This window comes from Ranitomeya imitator, chromosome 2, assembly GCF_032444005.1.
Source record: "Ranitomeya imitator isolate aRanImi1 chromosome 2, aRanImi1.pri, whole genome shotgun sequence".
In the NCBI taxonomy this organism is placed as follows: Eukaryota; Metazoa; Chordata; class Amphibia; order Anura; family Dendrobatidae; genus Ranitomeya; species Ranitomeya imitator.
This window is the reverse complement of record NC_091283.1, coordinates 127,279,649-127,300,247: the sequence shown is the minus strand read 5'-3', so window position 1 is coordinate 127,300,247 and position 20,599 is coordinate 127,279,649.

The window sequence follows — 20,599 nt, the reverse complement described above, 5'->3', positions numbered from 1 at the left end:
TAAACTGGAGGCACCCTGGAGTTGGCTAACCCGACCGCACCACGACGGGGCAACCATAGGCGTCTCAGTGAACTTGACACAACCCGGAAACAGCTGACGGTGCTGAAACCAGGTTTGGCACGAGGGAGTACCTGTGACAAAAACACTGCCGAGAACCAGCTGGCGGTGCTGGAACCCGGATGCGTTGCCTATCAAACATTGTCTTCCTACAGCCCCAACTAGCGGTGTTGGACCAAAGGGTAAGCAGGGGGAGCAGAGTGTAGGCCGAAGCCTGCACTGGAGTCAGCTTTGTGTCTGCGTTGCGTTTGCAGGACACTTTGCTGGCTACACAGTGGGGGAACAGCAGGCGGTGCTGAACCCCACTAACACATTGGCTGGTGTTTTTCTCTGTGCAGCTAGCACTTCCGGGCAAAAACTAGCGTTGTTACAGCCCAGGGTCAGCAGGAGGAAGAGAGGAGCAGAGTGTAGGCCGAAGCCTAGTTGAACCAATTTCAAAGGTAACCTTTAACCCCCCCTCAGGTGTTACAAAGTACAAGAGCCACACCTTGTGCAGCATTAATGCTGCACAAGAAAAGGTTGCTCTATTAATTTGTCTACTTGCACACGCTGAATGCAACACGTACACAATTTAGCCCATTCTACAGTCAAACTGTAGTTGAGGCGTGACTTGTATTTTTAAGGAGACGCAGCATAGGTGTCCCAAATAACGCCTTTGTGCTAGGCGCTGCTTCCTGAGCGTTGTTTTTTGCTGTACAGGAGTCTGCGCTCTTGTGTTATCCCTTGGCAATGCCCTGTTAGCGCTGCCCGTCTTATGACCTCATTTCATGTTGGCCGCTGCGGTTAACGATGGCCATAAATCCCAGACCCACACTGCCTTTTCATAAAGTCACACTGTGGTGCTGGGATTCGTGGCCTTGAGCAGTAAATATTTTCGACGCTCACACACGTCCTTACACCTGCTTCAGACTGGGCGGCCTCTGCTGATCCCTTTTCGCATGCCGCGGCCAGGAGGCCGCACAGTCTGAAGAAGGCGGAAGGAGATGAGTGACGACAGGCGAACATATGCACTGCTCGTGCCCATAAACCACACCCTCGCTGACAAAATAAATAAGACAACGAGGGGCGTTGTTTCACGCAGGGCGGATGCACAGGCGCAGCCAGCTAACCATGATGTCAAAAGACGGGAAGCGCTACCAAGGGGGGTGCTGCGTATCATTAGAAAGGAAAGTCACACCTCAGGGACAGTGGAATGGTCTCAATGAGACACATTTTGTAAGTGTTGAGTTCCACGTGGGCAAGGAGAAAAAGTCAGCCACCTTGTAAAAATGCAGCAGTACTGCTGAACAAGGTGGCTGTTATACATAGAAACACCTGGGGGTGGGGGGCAGGCTCCCTTCAATTTCAGTTCATGTGCCTGCATGGCGTTTGCAGGTCACATTGCCGGCTACACAGCTGGGGAACAGCTGGCGGTGCTGAACCCCACTGACACATTGGCTGGTGTTTTTCTCTGTGCAGCTAGCAATTCCGGGCAAAAACTAGCGTTGTTAGAGCCCAGGGTCAGCAGGAGGAGGAAAGGAGCAGAGTGTAGGCCGAAGCCTGCACTGGTGGCAGCTTTTGATCAGTTGTGCCAGCGTGGCTTGTGCTGGACACGATGCCGGCTACACAGCAGGGGAACAGCTGGCGGTGCTGAACCCCACTAACACATTGGCTGGTGTTTTTCTCTGTGCAGCTCGCATGTCCGGGCAAAAACTGGCGGTGTTAGAGCCCAGGGTCAGCAGGAGGAGGAGAGGAGCAGAGTGTAGGCCGAAGCCTAGTTGAACCAATTTCAAAGGTAACCTTTAACCCCCCTCAGGTGTTGCAAGGTACAAGAGCCACACCTCGTGCAGCATTAATGCTGCACAAGTAAAAGGTTGCTCTCTTAATTTTTCTCCTTGCACACGCTGAATAAAACACGTACACTATTTAGCCCATTATACTGTCAAACAGTAGTGGAGGCGTGACTTGTCTTTTTAAAGAGATGCAGCACAGGTGTCAAAATTTACACCTAGGTGCTGGGCGCAGATTCCTGAGCGTTGTTATTTGCTGTACAGGAGTCTGCGCTCTTGTTATTCCTTGGCCATGCGCTGTGAGCGATGCCTGTCTTCTCACCTCATTTCATGTTGGCCGGTGCGGTTAGCGATGGCCATGAAACCCAGACCCGCAGTGTCTTTTAATAAAGTCACACTGCAGAGCTGGGATTCGTGACCTTGCGCAGTAAATTTTGTCGCCTGTCCCTCATTTCCTTACACCTGCATCAGACTGGGCGGCCTCATCTGATCCCTTCTCGCATGCCGCGGCCATGAGGCCGCACATTCTGAAGAAGGCGGAAGGAGATGAGTAAAGACAGGCGAAGATATCCACTGCTCGTGCCCATCAATCACACCCTCGCAGTCAAAATAAGTAAGACAACGAGGAGCGTGGTTTCAGGCAGGGCGGACGCACAGCCGCAGCCAGCCAACCAAAGATGTCAGAAGACGGGCAGCGCTAACAAGGGGGGTGCTGCGTGTCATTAAAAAGGAAAGTCACACCTCAGGGACATTGTAATGGTCTGTAATGAGACACATTTTTTACGTGTTTAATTAAACGTGGGCAAGTAGACAAAGTCAGCCACCTTGTACAAATGCAGCAGTACTGCTGTACAAGGTGGCTGTTATACATAGAAACACCTTGGGGTGGGTGGCAGGGTCCCTTTAATTTCAGTTCATGTGCCTGCGTGGCGTTTGCAGGTCACGTTGCCGGCTACACAGCAGGGGAACAGCTGGCGTTGCTGAACCCCACTAACACATTGGCTGGTGTTTTTCTAAAACTGGCGGTGTTATGAGCCCAGGGTCAGCAGGAGGAGGAGAGGAGCAGAGTGTAGGCCGAAGCCTGCACTGGTGGCAGCTTTTGTTCTGTTGTGCCTGCGTGGCGTTTGCAGGTCACGTTGCCGGCTACACAGCTGGGGAACAGCTGGCGGTGCTGAACCCCACTAACACATTGGCTGGTGTTTTTCTCTGTGCAGCTAGCACTTCCGGGCAAAAACTAGCGGTGTTTAAGCCCAGGGTCAGCAGGAGTAGGAGAGGAGCAGAGTGTAGGCCGAAGCCTAGTTGAACCAATTTCAAAGGTAACCTTTAACCCCCCTCAGGTGTTGCAAGGTACAAGAGCCACACCTCGTGCAGCATTAATGCTGCACAAGTAAAAGGTTGCTCTCTTAATTTTTCTCCTTGCACACGCTGAATAAAACACGTACACTATTTAGCCCATTCTACTGTAAAACAGTAGTGGAGGCGTGACTTGTCTTTTTAAAGAAAAGCAGCCCAGGTGTCGAAAATAACACCTTGGTGCATGGGCGCAGCTTCCTGAGCGTTGTTATTTGCTGTACAGGAGTCTGCGCTCTTGTTATCCCTTGGCCATGCGCTGTGAGCGCTTCCTGTCTTCTGACGTCATTTCATGTCGGCCGTTGCGGTTAGCGATGGAAATGAATCCCAGACCCACAGTGTGTTTTCAAAAAATCACACTGCGTGGCTGGGATTCGTGGCCTTGTGCAGTAAATATGTTTGCCGCTCACACATGTCCTTACACCTGCTTCAGACTGGGCGGCCTCATCTGATCCCTTATCGCATGCCGCGGCCATGAGGCCGCATAGTCTGAAGAAGGCGGAAGGAGATGAGTTAAGACAGGCGAACATATGCACTGCACATGCCCATCAATAACACCCTCGCAGCCAAAATATATGAGACAACGAGGGGCGTTGTGTTGGGTAGGGCGGACGCACAGGCACAGGCAGCCAACCAATGATGTCAGAAGACGGGCAGCGCTACCAAGGGTGGTGCTGCGTATCATTAGAAAGGAAAGTCACACCTCAGGGACAGTTGAATGGTCTCAATGAGACACATTTTGTACGTGTTGAGTTCCACGTGGGCAAGGAGAAAAAGTCAGCCACCTTGTACAAATGCAGCAGTACTGCTGTACAAGGTGGCTATTATACATAGAAACACCTGGGGGTGGGGGGCAAGCTCCCTTCAATTTCAGTTCATGTGCCTGCGTGGCGTTTGCAGGTCACGTTGCAAGCTACACAGCAGGGGAACAGCTGGCGGTGCTGAACCCCACTAACACATTGGCTGGTGTTTTTCTCTGTGCAGCTAGCAATTCCGGGCAAAAACTAGCGGTGTTAGAGCCCAGGGTCAGCAGGAGGAGGAGATGAGCAGAGTGTAGGCCGAAGCCTCCACTGGTGGCAGCTTTTGGTCGGTTGTGCCAGCGTGGCTTGTGCTGGATACGATGCCGGCTACACAGCAGGGGAACAGCTGGCGGTGCTGAACCCCACTAACACATTGGCTGGTGTTTTTCTCTGTGCAGCTAGCACTTCAGGGCAAAAACTAGCGGTGTTAGAGCCCAGGGTCAGCAGGAGGAGGAGAGGAGCAAAGTGTAGGCCGAAGCCTAGTTGAACCAATTTCAAAGGTAACCTTTAACCCCCCCTCAGGTGTTGCAAGGTACAAGAGCCACACCTTGTGCAGCATTAATGCTGCACAAGTAAAAGGTTGCTCTATTTAGTTTGCTCCTTGCACACGCTGAATAAAACACGTACACTATTTAGCCCATTATACTGTCAAACAGTAGTGGAAGCGTGACTTGTCTTTTTAAGGAGACGCAGCACAGGTGTCAAAATTTACACCTAGGTGGTGGGCGCAGATTCCTGAGTGTTGTATTAGCTGTACAGGAGTCTGCGCTATTGTGATCCCTTGGCCATGCGCTCTGAGCGCTGCCTTTCTTCTCACCTCATTTCATGTTGGCCGTTGCGGTTAGCAATGGATATGAATCCCAGGCCCACAGTGTGTTTTCAAAAAATCACACTGCGTGGCTGGGATTCGTGGCCTTGTGCAGTAAATATGTTTGCCGCTCACACATGTCCTTACACCTGCTTCAGACTGGGCGGCCTCAGCTGATCCCTTATCGCCTACCACGGCCAGGAGGCCGCACAGTCTGAAGAAGGCGGAAGGAGATAAGTTAAGACAGGCGAACATATGCACTGCACATGCCCATCAATCACACCCTCGCAGCCAAAATATATGAAACGAGGGGGGTTGTGTTGGGCAGGGCGGACGCACAGGCACAGGCAGCCAACCAATGATGTCAGAAGACGGGCAGCGCTACCAAGGGGGGTGGTGCGTGTCATTAAAAAGTAAAGTCACACCTCAGGGACATTGTAATGGTCTGTAATGAGACACATATTTTACGTGTTTAATTCTACGTGGGCAAGGATAAAAAAACAGCCACCTTGTACAAATGCAGCAGTACTGCTGTACTAGGTGGCTGTTATACATAGAAACACCTGGGGGGGTGGGGCCAGGTTCCCTTTAATTTCAGTTCATGTGCCTGCGTGGCGTTTGCAGGTCATGTTGCCGGCTACACAGCAGGGGAACAGCTGGCGGTGCTGAACCCCACTAACACATTGGCTGGTGTTTTTCTCTGTGCAGCTAGCACTTCCGGGCAAAAACTAGCGGTGTTTGAGCCCAGGGTCAGCAGGAGGAGGAGAGGAGCAGAGTCTAGGCCGAAGCCTGCACTGGTGGCAGCTTTTGTTCTGTTGTGCCAGCGTGGCTTGTGCTGGACACGTTGCCGACTACACAGCAGGGGAACAGCTGGCGGTGCTGAACCCCACTGACACATCACCTAGTGTTTTTTCTGTGTAGACAACACTTCCAGGTGGCAACTGACAGTGTTGAAACCCAGGGAATCAAAGAGGAGCAGAGTGTAGGCCGAAGCCTGCAGTGGAGCAAGTTGAAAGGGAACCTTTAACCCCCCCCCAGGCATTTGTTGCTGAAAGAGCCATCTTGTACAGCAGTAATACTGCACATGGAAAATGGTGGCTCCGAAAATTATGCTCCTTGCAAACGCTGAAGTACACACTCATATAATGTGTCCCCTCACACCGTCAAACCATCCCGGAAGTGGGACTTTCCTTTGTAATGTGACACAGCACAGCCGTCATTCCAACCCCCTTGGTGCCGGGCGCCACCTCCTCAACGTTGTTTGGTTCTGTCACGGAGCCCGCGCTGTAATGTTATCCCTTGGCCATGCACAGTTAGCGGTGCCCGTCTTCTGACATCATGTAGGTGTCAGGCTGGCAGTGCCTGTGCGTCCAAGCTGCCCGAGATCCAACCTTGCAGTGTAATCTAATGTAGTCCCACTGCGGGCCAGGGATCCATGGGCATGCGCAGTGCATATCATCGCCTCTCACTCACCTCCTTCCTGCTTCTTCAGACTGTGCGGCGTCACGGCCGTGGCATGCTATTAGGGATCAGCTGACGCCGCCTAGTCTGAAGAAGCGTGAAGAAGGGGAGTGAGAGGCTAGTATATGCACTGCGCATGGCCATGGATACCAGGCCCACTGTGGGATCACATTAGACGACACTGCGAGGTGTGATTTCGGGCAGCGTGGACGCACAGGCGCAGCCAGGACGACAACAAATGATGTCAGAGGACGGGCAGCGCAAACTGTGCATGGCCAAGGGATAACATAACAGCGCAGGGTCCATGACGGAATCAAACAACGCTAAGGAGGCAGCGCACGGTGCCAAGGGGGTAGCAATGACGGCTGTGCTGCGTCACATTACAAAGGAAAGTCCCACCTCCGGGACGGTTGGACGGTGTGAGGGGACACATTACATGAGTGTGTAGTTCAGCGTTTGCAAGGAGCATAATTTCAAGAGCGACCTTTCCCTTGTGCAGTATTAGTGCTGCACATGGTGGCTCTTTCAGTAACAAACGCCTGGGGGGGGGGGGGGGACAGGTCCCCTTACATCTTAGTTGTGCCAGCGTGGCGGTCGCATGACACATTGCCGGATACACAGCTGGGGATCAGCTGACGTTACTGAACCCCAATAACAGAGGAGCGACTGTTGACTGTGCACACAGCACTTCCAGGCACCAACTGGCGGTGTTAGAGCCCAGGGACAGCAGGAGGAGGAGATTGGAGGTATTGCCGCACACACAGCTGGGGATCAGCTGACGTTACTGAACCCCAATAACAGAGGAGCGACTGTTGACTGTGCACACAGCACTTCCAGGCACCAACTGGCGGTGTTAGAGCCCAGGGACAGCAGGAGGAGCAGATTGGAGGTATTGCCGCACACACAGCTGGGGATCAGCTGACGTTACTGAACCCCAATAACAGAGGAGCGACTGTTGACTGTGCACACAGCACTTCCAGGCACCAACTGGCGGTATTAGAGCCCAGGGACGGCAGGAGGAGCAGAGGAACAGAGTGTAGGCCGAAGCCTGATTGGAGCAAGTTGAAAGGGAACCTTTAACCCCCCCCAAGACGTTTGTAGCTGAAAGAGCCATCTTGTGCAGCACTAAGGATGCAAAAGGAAAAGGTGGTTCTTTTAATTATGCTCCTTGCAAACACCGAAGTAAACACTAAAAATGTGTCCCCTTATACCGTTAAACCGTCCCGGAGGTGCGAATTTCCTTCGTAATGGGACACAGCACAGCTGTCATTCCTATCCCCCTTGGTACCGTGCGCTGCCTCCTCAGCGTTGTTTTAAGCTGTCACGGAGCCTGCGCTGTTCTGTTAGCCCTTGGCCATGCCCAATTAGCGCTGCCTGTCTTCTGACATAATTTGGTGTCAGGCTGTCAGTGCCTGTGCGTCCACGCTGCTCCAGATCCCACCTCGCAGTCTCGTCTAACGTAATCCCACTGCGGGCCTTGGAACCATGGGCATGCACAGTGCATATCCTCGACTCTCACTCCCCTCCTTCCCTCTTCTTCAGACTGTGCGGTGTCACGGCCGTGGCATGCTATTAGGGATCAGCTGACGGCGCACAGTCTAAAGAAGGCGGAGGGAAATGAGCGAGACCCCGAGGGGAAGATATGCACTGCGCATGCCCATGGATCCCAGGCCCGCAGTGTGACTCAATCAGAAGACACTGCGAGGCGGGATCTCGGGCAGCGCGGCCGCACAGGTGCAGCCAGCCTGACACCAAATTATGTCAGAAGACAGGCAGCGCAAATAGGGCATGCCCAAGGGATAACAGAACAGCGCAGGCTCCGTGACAGCTTAAAACAATGCTGAGGAGGCAGCGCATGGCACCAAGGGGGTAGGAATGACGGCTGTGCTGCGTCACATTACGAAGGAAAGTCCCAGCTCCGGGACAGTATAACGGTATCAGTGAACACATTTTATAAGTGTTAAGTTCTGCCTGTGCAAGGAGCTAAAAAAAAAGAGCTACCTTTTCCTTGTGCAGCATTACTGCTGCACAAGATGGCTCTTTCAGTAACAAACGACGGGGTGGGGGGGGACAGGTTCCCTTACATTTAGGTTGTTGTGCCAGCGTGGCGGTCGCAGGACACATTGCCGGCTACACAGCTGGGGATCAGCTGACGTTACTGAAACCCAATAACACTGGGTCGTATGTTTTTACTGTGCAGCCTGCACTTCTGAGCCGCAACTGGCGGTGTTGGAGCCCAGGAATAGCAGTTCAGGTGGTAGAAAGATGAACACAGCAGGAAACCTGGATGACACCCAATTACTTAATCAGGCAGAGGAGTGGCAAATTCCTGCGAGATCCAGGCCTGGTTCATTTTCAGGAAAGTAAGCCGGTCAACGTTATCGGAGGATAGTCGCATGCGACGGTCTGTTAGTACACCACCTGCGGCACTAAAGACACGTTCCGATAAGACACTAGCCGCAGGGCAAGCCAGCACCTCCAATGCATACTGGCTTAGCTCTGGCCATGTATCCAGCTTAGAGACCCAAAACGTGAACGGGGAAGAGCCGTCAGGGAGTACAGTAAGAGGGCAAGCCATGTAGTCTGTCACCATCTGACGGAACCGTTGCCTCCTGCTGAATGGAGCCGCCGGTGATGGTGTAGACATTTGGGGCGGGCACACAAAAGTGTGCCAGAGTTGTGCCATACTGGGCTTGCCTTGGGCAGAGGCACTGCTTCTGCTCCCTCTTTGGGCAGAGCCTCCCCCACTGCCTCGACGCACTGAGCTGCTTTGTAAAGCACTAGCAGCACTCCTCTCAGTTGGACAGGAGAAGATGATGGGATTCACCAGTGTGTCGTGGTACTCCCGCAATTTACGCTCCCGGGTCAACGCAGGGATGAGGTTTTGGACGTTGTCCCGGTAGCGAGGATCGAGGAGGGTGAACACCCAATAATCAGGCATGTTGAGAATGTGGTCGATGCGGCGGTCGTTTCTCAGGCACTGCAGCATGAAATCCACCATGTGCTGCAGAGTGCCAACTGGCCCACAAACGCTGTCCCCTGCTTGAGACATGATCTCTGCCCGCTCGTCATCACCCCACCCTCGCTGTACACACTGACCACTGGACAATTGTGTCGCTCCCTCCTCTGGACGGAGCTCTGCCTCCTCCATTGACTCCTCCTCATCCTCCTCACAAATTGGCCCCTGCGTACCCCTTTGTGAGGAACCACGTGGCGCTGACTCTCCAGAAGCTGATGGAAAAGGTGACTCCTCATCCTCCACCTCTTCCACAACATCATCCCTTAACCCTTGCAAAGTTTGCTGAAGCAGGCAGATAAGGGGGACAGTCATGCTGACTAGTGCATCATCTGCACTTGCCATCCGCGTAGAATAATCAAAAGGACGCAAAACCTGGCAGACGTCCTTCATAGTGGCCCACTCTGTGGTTGTGAAGTCTGATCGGCGCTGACTGCGACTTCTTTGCGCCTGATGCAGCTGGTACTCCATAACTGCTTGCTGCTGCTCACACAACCGCTCCAACATATGTAACGTGGAATTCCACCGGGTAGGTAGGTCACATATGATGCGGTGTTCCGGAAGGCGGAATCGGCGCTGCAGAGCAGCAATGCGGGATCTGGCCAAGCTGGAACGCCGCAAGTGAGCACACTCTAGGCGGACCTTGTGCAGCAGGGCATCAAGATCCGGATAGTCCCTCAGAAAACTCTGCACAACCAAATTGAGCACATGTGCCAGACATGGGATGTGAGTGAGGTTGCCAAGGGCCAAAGCTGCCACCAGATTTCGGCCATTGTCACACACTACCATGCCTGGCTGGAGATTCGCTGGCAGTAACCACACATCGCTCTCCTGCTTGATGGCATTCCAGAGCTCCTGCGCTGTGTGGCTTCGATGCCCCAATGAAACTAGTTTCAAGACAGCCTGCTGACGTTTGGCCACGGCTGTGCTCATGTCGGTCATAGGTAAACGTTCACGGGTCCATGTGGAGGTGGACTGTGACGGATCCTGCAGAGAGGAATCTGAGGAACTGGTGTAAGAGGAGGAGTCAATGCGTACAGACTGGATTCCTGCAATCCTTGGAGTGGGCAGGACACGTCCTGCGCCACTCGCACGATCTGTACCTGGCTCAACAACATTAACCCAATGGGCAGTGAGGGAAACATATCGCCCCTGTCCATGCTGACTGGTCCACGCATCGGTGGTGAGGTGGACCTTGCTACTGACGGCGTTCAGTAGCGCATGTTTTATGTTTGCCTCAACGTGCCTGTGCAGGGCAGGGACAGCCTGCCTGCTGAAGTAAAAGCGGCTGGGCACCTTGTACTGTGGGACTGCCAATGCCATCAAGTCACGGAAGCTGTCAGTCTCCACCAGCCTGAACGAGAGCATTTCCAGGGACAACAGTTTGGCAATGCCTGCATTCAGAGCCTGTGCTCGGGGGTGGTTGGCCGAGAATGCCCGCCTTTTCTCCCATGCCTGTACTACCGATGGCTGTAGAGTAGACTGGGAGTGTGAGGATGACTGGGAAGGTGGTGCTGTGGGTGGAATTACACTAGGTCTCTGGACAACAGTGGAGGAAGAGGCAACACGAGATGAAGAGGTGGTAGCTGCCGCTGTTGGTTGGCCTACGTCTTCACTGTGTTTCTGTAACTCCACCGCGTGCCTGGTCCGCACATGTTTCCACATATTTGTGGTATTGAGGTTGCTGACATTTTTCCCTCTTTTTACTTTCTGATGACACAGCTTGCATTTGACAAAACAAATGTCATCTGCAACTGTGTCAAAAAAGGACCAGGCACTGCAAGTCTTGGGAGCGCCCTTTTTGGCTTTGGAAAGAGACAGGCTCCTAACGGGTGCCAAAGTGGAGGCTACAGGCTCCGCAGTCTTCCCCCTCCCTCTCCCTCTTTGGCCCGTAAGGGGAAGCTCTTCCTCAGAGCTGCTCCCACCACCTTCCTGTTCCTCACGCCACGATGGGTCAAGGACCTCATCATCTCCACTACCCTCTGCCACCAACTGCTCCTCCTGGGTAGTCTCGGCAGCACAGTATGCATCAGAAAGCGGCACCTGAGTTTCATCATCAGATGCGTACTGCGCTGTGGTCACCGGAGGCACTGGCCCACCTGCCTCTTCAGAGTCAGAGAGAAAAAGCTGTTGGGCATCACTGCACACTGCCTCTTCTTCCATTTCTCCAATGCTGCTTGGCTGGCCCCCTGTTTCCAAGCCAAGAGATTCAGAGAACAGAAGTAGAGACGGCTCCTGTCCTGGGCTCTCTGACTGCCTGGCCAATTTGGCAGGTGGTGAAGAGACAGATGGCTGCTCTCCAGTGCTCTGTGCCTGAGAGGATGTGGCACTAACTGAAGTCGATGCCGAGGCGTTAGCTGCCATCCACCCGACAACGGCTTCAATTTGGTCTTCACGCAGCAGCGGTGCACGGCGCTCTCCGACAAAGCTGCGCATGAAGGACTGTTCCCTGCTGAAACTGAGTGACGACGAGTCACTGGCGCCCGCAGCAGGCACAGAATCACCACGTCCTCTCCCTGCTCCTCTCCCTGCTCCGCGCCCACGCCCACGTGCCTTACTCCCTGCCCTCTTCATCTTGGTTGACAGATAAAGATAAGCAGAAAAGTACTAAGGCCTTAGTGTGCTTATTCCTGAAATGCTCCTCCTAACAGGTGTAAGAAACACTAATGTTGTAAAGTGTGGACTAAACTTTATTATTTTTCAAATGTGGCCTACACAAGTGTTAAGTTGTGTTTGGTGAACTTTACTTTTTTTTTGTGCAGATCGGGCTACAGAGCTAGTTTAAATCACACGGAGACCGTGCAGACAGCCGTAAACGGCGCTGCAAGGCCAAAAAACCCTCCTCTAGGTTATCCTATGTAGTGTTTTTCCACTATTTAGCTGGAGACGGGTGGAAAGACACTAATAGGAATTTTTTTTTTTAAATTTTAAACAGGCTGCACTATTTGAAAAAAAGGAAATTGTTTTTCAAGGTATGAGGCAGTAACGTACCCTGAGCTGAATCCAACCGGCTATGGCTGCACACAGACTACAGGGCGAGCTGCGCTCACACAGAGACCGTGCAGACAGCCGTAAACGGCGCTGCAAGGCCCAATAAACCCCCTCTAGGTTATCCTATGTAGTGTTTTTCCACTATTTAGCTGGAGACGGGTGGAAAAACACTAATAGGGAATTTTTTTTAAAATTTTAAACAGGCTGCACTATTTGAAAAAAAGGAAAATTTTTCTCAAGGTATGAGGCAGTAACGAACCCTGAGCTGAATCCAACCGGCTATGGCTGCACACAGACTACAGGGCGAGCTGGGCTCACACGGAGACCGTGCAGACAGCCGTAAACGGCGCTGCAAGGCCCAAAAACCCCCCTCTAGGTTATCCTATGTAGTGTTTTTCCACAATTTAGCTGGAGACGGGTGGAAAAACACTAATAGGGAATTTTTTTAAAAATTTTTAAACAGACTGCACTATTTGAAAAAAAGGAAAATTTTTCTCAAGGTATGAGCCAGTAACGAACCCTGAGCTGAATCCAACCGGCTATGGCTGCACACAGACTACAGGGCGAGCTGGGCTCACACGGAGACCGTGCAGACAGCCGTAAACGGCGCTGCAAGGCCCAAAAAACCCCCTTTAGGTTATCCTATGTAGTGTTTTTCCACAATTTAGCTGGAGACGGGTGGAAAAACACTAATAGGAAATTTGAGAAAAAATGTGCAGCAGGCTGCACTATGAGCAAAAAAGGACAACTGTGTGAGGCAGTGTGAACCCCCCCTGAGCTGAATACAACCGGGTATATGGCTGCACACAGACTACAGAGTGAGCTGCCCACACACACACACACAGAGACCTTGCAGAACGCTGTTAAAACAGCGCTGCAAGGCAAGAGCAAGGTGAACAGTGAAGAACACACAGCGTTTTGCTAAATTAGCCTTTGGAAAGGAAAATAAAGCAATTAGCTAGCTCAACTGGCCCTCAGTTAGAACACAGCGTCCTGTCCCTAACTGAAATCACAGCAGAGTGAGCGCAAAATGGCGGCAGCGTTTTTTATAGTGCAGAGTGACATCATTTCAGCAGCCAATCACAGCCTTGCCAGTACTTACATGCCCACCATGCTAAACAGGATGTGCCCACACTTCCAATCATTCCTTATTGGCTGCTGCGTTCAGTTTGAATTCTGGGAACTTCCGATTCCGGTATCCGATACGCGGGAAGTATCGGAATTCGGTATCGGAATTCCGATACCGCAAATATCGGCCGATACCCGATACTTGCGGTATCGGAATGCTCAACACTAATCATGACCATACTTGCTCAACATTAATGGGAACCTGATATCTGAAAATCATGTATTGTTTAAATCAAGTGTTTGTGTTAAGTGTATTTTGTTTTGTATTTTGCAATGTTTTATTTTCTATATCACAATCTGTATTGAAAAACAGCAAATTAAAAATCTTGCAAATTTCTCACTGACCACTAGGGCTTTTTAAAAAATTGTTACTTTCTGAAACTTCAGGAAACAAAACGCACGGTAGCAGCAATGAGCAGACCGTGACCCTATCTTTTGTATCAAACTGTCTAATAAGCGTGTGCAATGGTTACCAAAAAGGTAAGGAGTGGGGTCAGCTATGACATTCCCTTTTGTGATTGGTGAATCCTATGTTATCAGATATGCATAGAGGTGCTACTTGTCATTGTAAGGTAACGTTCACATTTGCGTTGTTGGGCGCAGCATCGGCGACGCAACCAACAACGCATGTACACAACGCAGCGTTTTGCGACGCATGCGTTGTCGTAAGATCATACAGAGAAGGAATTTCGGCGCAGGGAACACGCTACAAGTAGCGTCCTCTGCGCCCTGTCTGTGCGTCAATATGACCCATGCGACGTAAAACGCAATACAACGCATACCGGCGCATGTCCATGCGCCCCCCATGTTAAAGATAGGGGCGCATGACGCATGCGTCGGTATGCGTCGACGACGCTGCGCCCAACACCGCAAATGTGAACGTAGCCTCACTCTGCCTCTGCTGATATGGAGCCTGCTGAAAACTCTTCCTGATAGGATGCGAAGTAATAGTCTCAAAAAGCCCAGTGGTCAGCTTGAAAATTGCAAGATTACTTTTAAAAAAAATAAAGATACTGATATGTAAAAAAAAATCCTTTGCAAAAAATATTTAAAAACTACATGAAACACAAAAAAGCTGTATTAAACTATAGGTCATTTTCTGCTTAAACTGCTGCAGAAAGATATTTAACCTAATTTTCCTTTCAGCATGGATTGCTATAAATACAATTTTACAAATGGTTACATGAAATTAGGCTTTATTATGAGGATTTGAATAAAGTAACAAACGTATTAAAGAAATAATTACAACTATTCTTTGTCCACGAGAAAAGTCTTCTATTCTGTTGGGACACAACATTTCCGTAGTGAACTTTGATTTTGGATTGACAGAATATATATATATATATATAGATATATATATATATCTATATATATATATATATATATACACATACACTGTATGTATATATATATATATATATATATACATATATATACATATACACACAGTATACACAGTATATATACATTTTGGAGGGTTGCAACTTTTTTTTTTTTTTTAGGACTTTTGCCATTTTCATGCCAGTTATAGCCTGCTCTGGCAAACTGGGAGGAGCAAGGGAGGAGCCGAGAAGGAAAGGCATACCTATACCGGCCCATCAAATTCTTCAAAAGTGGAGGCGTTTCTTAAGGTACCGTCCCACTAAGCGATGCTGCAGCGATACCGACAACGATGTCGATCGCTGCAGCTTCGCTGTTTGGTCGCTGGAGAGCTGTCACACAGACAGCTCTCCAGCGACCAACGATGCCGAGGTCCCCAGTAACCAGGGTAAACATTGGGTTACTAAGCGCAGGGCTGTGCTTAGTAACCCGATGTTTACCCTGGTTACCGTTGTAAATGTAAAAAAACAAACACTACATACTTACATTCCCGGTGTCTGGTCATGTCCCTCGCCTTCAGCTTCCAGCACTGACTGAGCGTCGGGCATAAAGTACAGCGGTGACGTCACCGCTGTGCTTTGCTTTACGGCTGGCCGGCGCTCACCAGTCAGTGCGGGAAGCTGAAGGCGAGGGACATGACCAGACACCGGGAATGTAAGTATGTAGTGTTTGTTTTTTTACATTTACAACGGTAACCAGGGTAAACATCGGGTTACTAAGCGCAGCCCTGCGCTTAGTAACCCGATGTTTACCCTGGTTACCAGTGAAGACATCGCTGGATCGGTGTCACACACGCCGATTCAGCGATGTCAGCGGGAGAGCCAGCGACAAAATAAAGTCCTGGACTTTCCCCAGCGACCAACGATCTCCCAGCAGGGGCCTGATCGTTGGTCGCTGTCACACATAACGATTTCGTTAACGATATCATTGCTACGTCACAAAAAGCAACGATATCGTTAACGATATCGTTATGTGTGACGGTACCCTAATACCAGGAATGTTATTCCAGTCTATGAGGTGCACACCACTGATAAGATGTGCTAAATTCATTAAATGACAAGTGATGGAATTTGGCTCATCTTATGCCTGCACGGCCATCCTTAAAAGGTAATTTGAGCAATCGCCGGATGAACAATCAAAACGCTTATTGATTGGGTGAATTGATCTTTTGTGCAGCAAAACGATGCATCCTTCTGTGTAAACAGGATTCACACTCCTGAGAATTATGGCAGCCTATGTGCACTGAGCAATCATCGTTTACTTTTGTCTGCCTGTGTAAACAGGCATTTCAATGACTGACGATCTATAAAAGTTTACAGATTGGTGGTCTTATTGTGTAGCTGATAGGTCCTTGGAAACTGAAAAAAAAAAATTAGAATAAGGAAAATGAAAGTCTCCATTTCACCAGACTAGTAGGAATGCCAGATAGGTCACAGTGCACTGATAGAACCAGGCCGGTTCCTGGGTTGAATATGAAGGAAAAAGACATATTCCTCCAGCAGCTGCTATATCAAGAGTAGGGATGAGTGAACCTGTGAATGTTCTTGTTCGTCGAGTTCGACTGAATTTTAGTCCAAAGTTTGGTTCGGGTACCAGAACTCTACCCAAACTTCAACACAAACCCCATAGAAGTCAATGGGGACCAAAACGTTGGTGCTGTAAAATGGTAAGGGCTAGGTGACTGCCAATCAGAGCTGAGTACCCGCACAGAGTCTCTCTCTCCTCCCGAAACTCTGAAAACTAAAATGCACTTTCAGGAGAAGTTCGTGTTTGGAGTTCAGCACCAAACTCTATGTCTAATACGAACCCCGAACTTTGCAGTTCAGATTCACTCATCACTAGTCAAGAGGAACAATTTAAAACTTCATATTTAATCAGTCTTGCATTAATGTCATGAGTGTGTCACATCCTCCTGGAGATCAGGGGGTAGAAGATCACTAAGTATTGTGAATTGCAGATCTTCCATTTAGCCTGTGTGTCAGATTTGTCAGGGCCTGTCTGAGAGATTTAAAGATGCACCAGTGCTTTACAAAACTCCTGAGTCGTTAGAGGTCGCAATGGCTCTGTCCATAGGCATAGATAGACGCCTCAGGGATAGACCTGTTGTGACTCCGCCCCCCCATGGTACTGCCTAACACCGAGGTTCTCTTTGTGTGCTCTGAAGAACCGGTGCAGTTAGGAGGGGCCTCCATTCGGTGTATGTCTCTTGTGGTTCGCCGCAAAATGGGATTGTGTTTTTTCTGTGGTCAAACGGAGCATATCATTGGGGTCTGTCCTTCTTTTCCTAGGTCTATATATCTCCTCCACATGTGTAGCTCAGTTTTTCGTACCTGCAGAAGTGGTTATCGGTATGAAAACTGAGAAAATATCTATCTTCTTGGATAGTGGGGCAGGAGCCAATATGGTGGATGCTCGGTTCGCACGGGACCTTGGTATTCCCTGTGGTACTCTGGCGAAGCCGTCCCCATATGTGCAGTTGACTCTGCACCTCTCGATCAGGGAAATTTTATGCAAGTAGTGCATGGTGTGAACCTGTGCATGTGGGTTCTTCACAGAAAGCTCCTTTCTTGTTTTATCTTGGAAAGTCTCCCTCCTCCTATTGTGTTAGGTCTTCCTTAAGGCCCCTTCACATTTAGCGACGCTGCAGCGATACCGACAACGATCCGGATCGCTGCAGCGTCGCTGTTTGGTCGCTGGAGAGCTGTCACACAGACCGCTCTCCAGTGACCAACGATGCCGGTAACCAGGGTAAACATCGGGTAACTAAGCGCAGGGCCGCGCTTAGTTACCCGATGTTTACCCTGGTTACCATCCTAAAAGTAAAAAAAAACAAACACTAGATACTTACCTACAGCTGTCTGTCCTCCAGCGCTGCGCTCTGCTTCTCTGCTCTCCTCCTGTACTGTCTGGGAGCCGGAAAGCAGAGCGGTGACGTCACCGCTCTGCTTTCCGGCTCACAGCCAGTACAGGAGGAGTGCAGAGCACAGCGCTGGAGGACAGACAGCGTTAGGTAAGTATCTAGTGTTTGGTTTTTTTTACTTTTAGCATGGTAACCAGGGTAAACATCGGGTTACTAAGCGCGGCCCTGCGCTTAGTTACCCGATGTTTACCCTGGTTACCAGTGAAGACATCGCTGGATCGGTGTCACACACGCCGATCCAGCGATGTCTCCAGGGAGTCCAGCGACGAAATAAAGTTCTGGACTTTATTCAGCGACCAACGATCTCCCAGCAGGGGCCTGATCGTTGGTCGCTGTCACGCATAACGATTTAATTAACGATATCGTTGCTACGTCACAAATAGCAACGATATCGTTAACAATATCGTTATGTGTGAAGGTACCTTAAGTTGACTAAGCATAATCTGGTCATAGACTGGTGAGCCAGAGAGATAATGAGTTGGAGTGATTTTTACAAAAATAATTGCCTGTCTGATTTTGAGGCGGTGTTCTCTGAAAAGTGGTGTTAAGAACTGCCTCCCCATCATGTGCATGACTGTCCTGAGATTAAGAATGTCAAAGCGGATGCTTTGTCTCAGAGTTTCTCCCTGGGTGTGGCAGTACTAACGATGCTGTCCCTATTTTACAAGAAGGGGTGGTCGTGTTCTGAACTTGAGGGTAAGATATTGAAGGCTCAGGGGTAGGCCCTGCTGGTCCTTCAAGGAAATTGTTTGTACCTGTACATCTGCATCTTAACATTTTGAAGGCACATCATAACTAGGCTCTGGCTGGTCACCCAGGTAGTAAGGCAACCTTGGACTGCCTTTCTCGTTGTTTTTGTTGCCAAGGCTGCGTAAGGATGTAGTTGACTTTGTGTCTTCGTGTTGGGTCTACGTGCTTTCCAAGACCCTGCATACTCGTCCGTCTGGGCTCTTTTACCATTAATTATTTTTGACAGACCATGGACTCATTTATCTATGGATTTCATTATAGATCTTCCTTCATCCTCTGATAAAACTGTTATCTTAGTTGTGGTGGATGAGTTTAAAAAATGGCACACTTTGTGGCTTTACCTGCTCTCCCTAATGCCAAGACACTGGCTAAGGTGTTTGTCACTGAGATTGTGAAGGTTCACTGGGTTCCCTCCGTTGTGGTGTCAGATTGGGGACCCAATTTGTATCTAAATTTTGGAGGGCGTTTTGTTCTCGTTTAGGGATGCATCGATCCTTTTCCTTTGCATTCCATACTTAAACTAATGGCCAGACTGAACTCCTAAACCAAAGTTTGGAGACCTACCACAGAGGTTTTGTGTCAGCTAACCAGAAGGATTGATCTTCTTTTCTACCAGTGGCTGAGTCCACTGGTAAGTCGGCACTTTTTGGTGCATATGGCTAGATGACTCTTCGGGGGTTACTGGAAGGATAAATTTTCTTCGCTCTCATCGGTATGGGAAGGGGTTCAGAATAATTTCAAGATCATGGGGGACAAATTTAAATGTATGCTGATAAGAAATGATTGTCAGGTCCAGACCGAGGGATGAATGATTTTGTATGGTTGTCCATCAAAAATATTAAACTGAAAGTTCCTTTTTGGAAATTAGGTCCTAGGTTTATTGGTTCTTATAAGTTGGTCACCGTAATCAACCCTGCAGCTTTTCATCTCAAGCTTCTGCCGGCTCCCAAAATCCATAATGTTTTTCACAGGTCTTTGTTCAAAAAATTTGTTGCGCCTGTGGAACGGTAACTTTTATCGCTGCCACCAGTTATTGTTGATAGCAATTTAGAACTTTACGTGCCGAAAATCATTGATTCCTGTATGGTTTGCCACTCTGTACCAGTACCAGGTACTTTGGAAGGGATAAGGTCCATAGGAGAGGATATGGGTGCCGGCATCTGAGGTTAATCCCGGTAGGTTGATACGGTTCTTTCATGTGGCCCATCCAGATAAACCCGGGCCCGAGGGTCCTGGGCCCTTCATAGAAGGAAGGTACTGTCACAAGTGTGTTACGCCCTCCTGGGAGATCTGGTGGTAGATCGCTTCATATTGTGAATCGCAGATCATCCATTTAGCTGGTGTGTTTGTGTCCCATATTATATGGATTTGGTTTCCTTTGGTGCTGAAGAGGTTAATGACCCTTTCTATGCTGGTCAGAAATGTGCAGCTCCATTTTCAGCTGCTTCTGGTGTGGTTTATTTCCCTATAAAACCTGGCCAGACCCTCTCTGTCTTGCCAGTGAAAGCTTTGCTTCCTAGCTGCTAGAGACACTGTGCTGAATAGAAGTTTGTTGTTGCTACTGGAAATTCATCTTCCTCTGCTGAACACTAAAGCTAAGCGGCTGGAGTGAAGTTGTACCTTTGATAAGTATTTGTATGTTGTTTTCTATTATCCCTGTTATGTCTTTGTGTCTTGTTTGCCTTATATTTCTCTTCCAGGCCTCATGGGGTGGGTGAGACATATCAGGAAATAACAGGAGCTCTGTAAAGTCAGAGACTCGGGCCTCTCTACCATCAAGAGTACCCCCAGGACAGGGATAGTTAGGGTCCAAGTTCCAGGGACAGTTTGATGCCCCCCTTCCTTATCGAAGACAATCACAGCGTGACAAACACTGGGAAAAAGAATTATGACAGTAGATGTCTAGACATTGGGTCTACGTGTTTCGAGTGTCTGCTGAAAACGCGTAGATCTGATGTCTAGACATGAACCTTAATTATTTTACCTTTTTTCAGTTTTTAATGCAAGACTGAATATATACGAAGTTTTACAATTTTCTTCTTTGTCTTTCTGTTTCATGTAAATGGACCTTTAGTCTGGCGTATGAAATACCTGTCTTAATAAATCGGGGCCAAGAGTTTTACATTATCTATTGAAACACATGTGCAAGACAGTTGTGACATCCAGTGT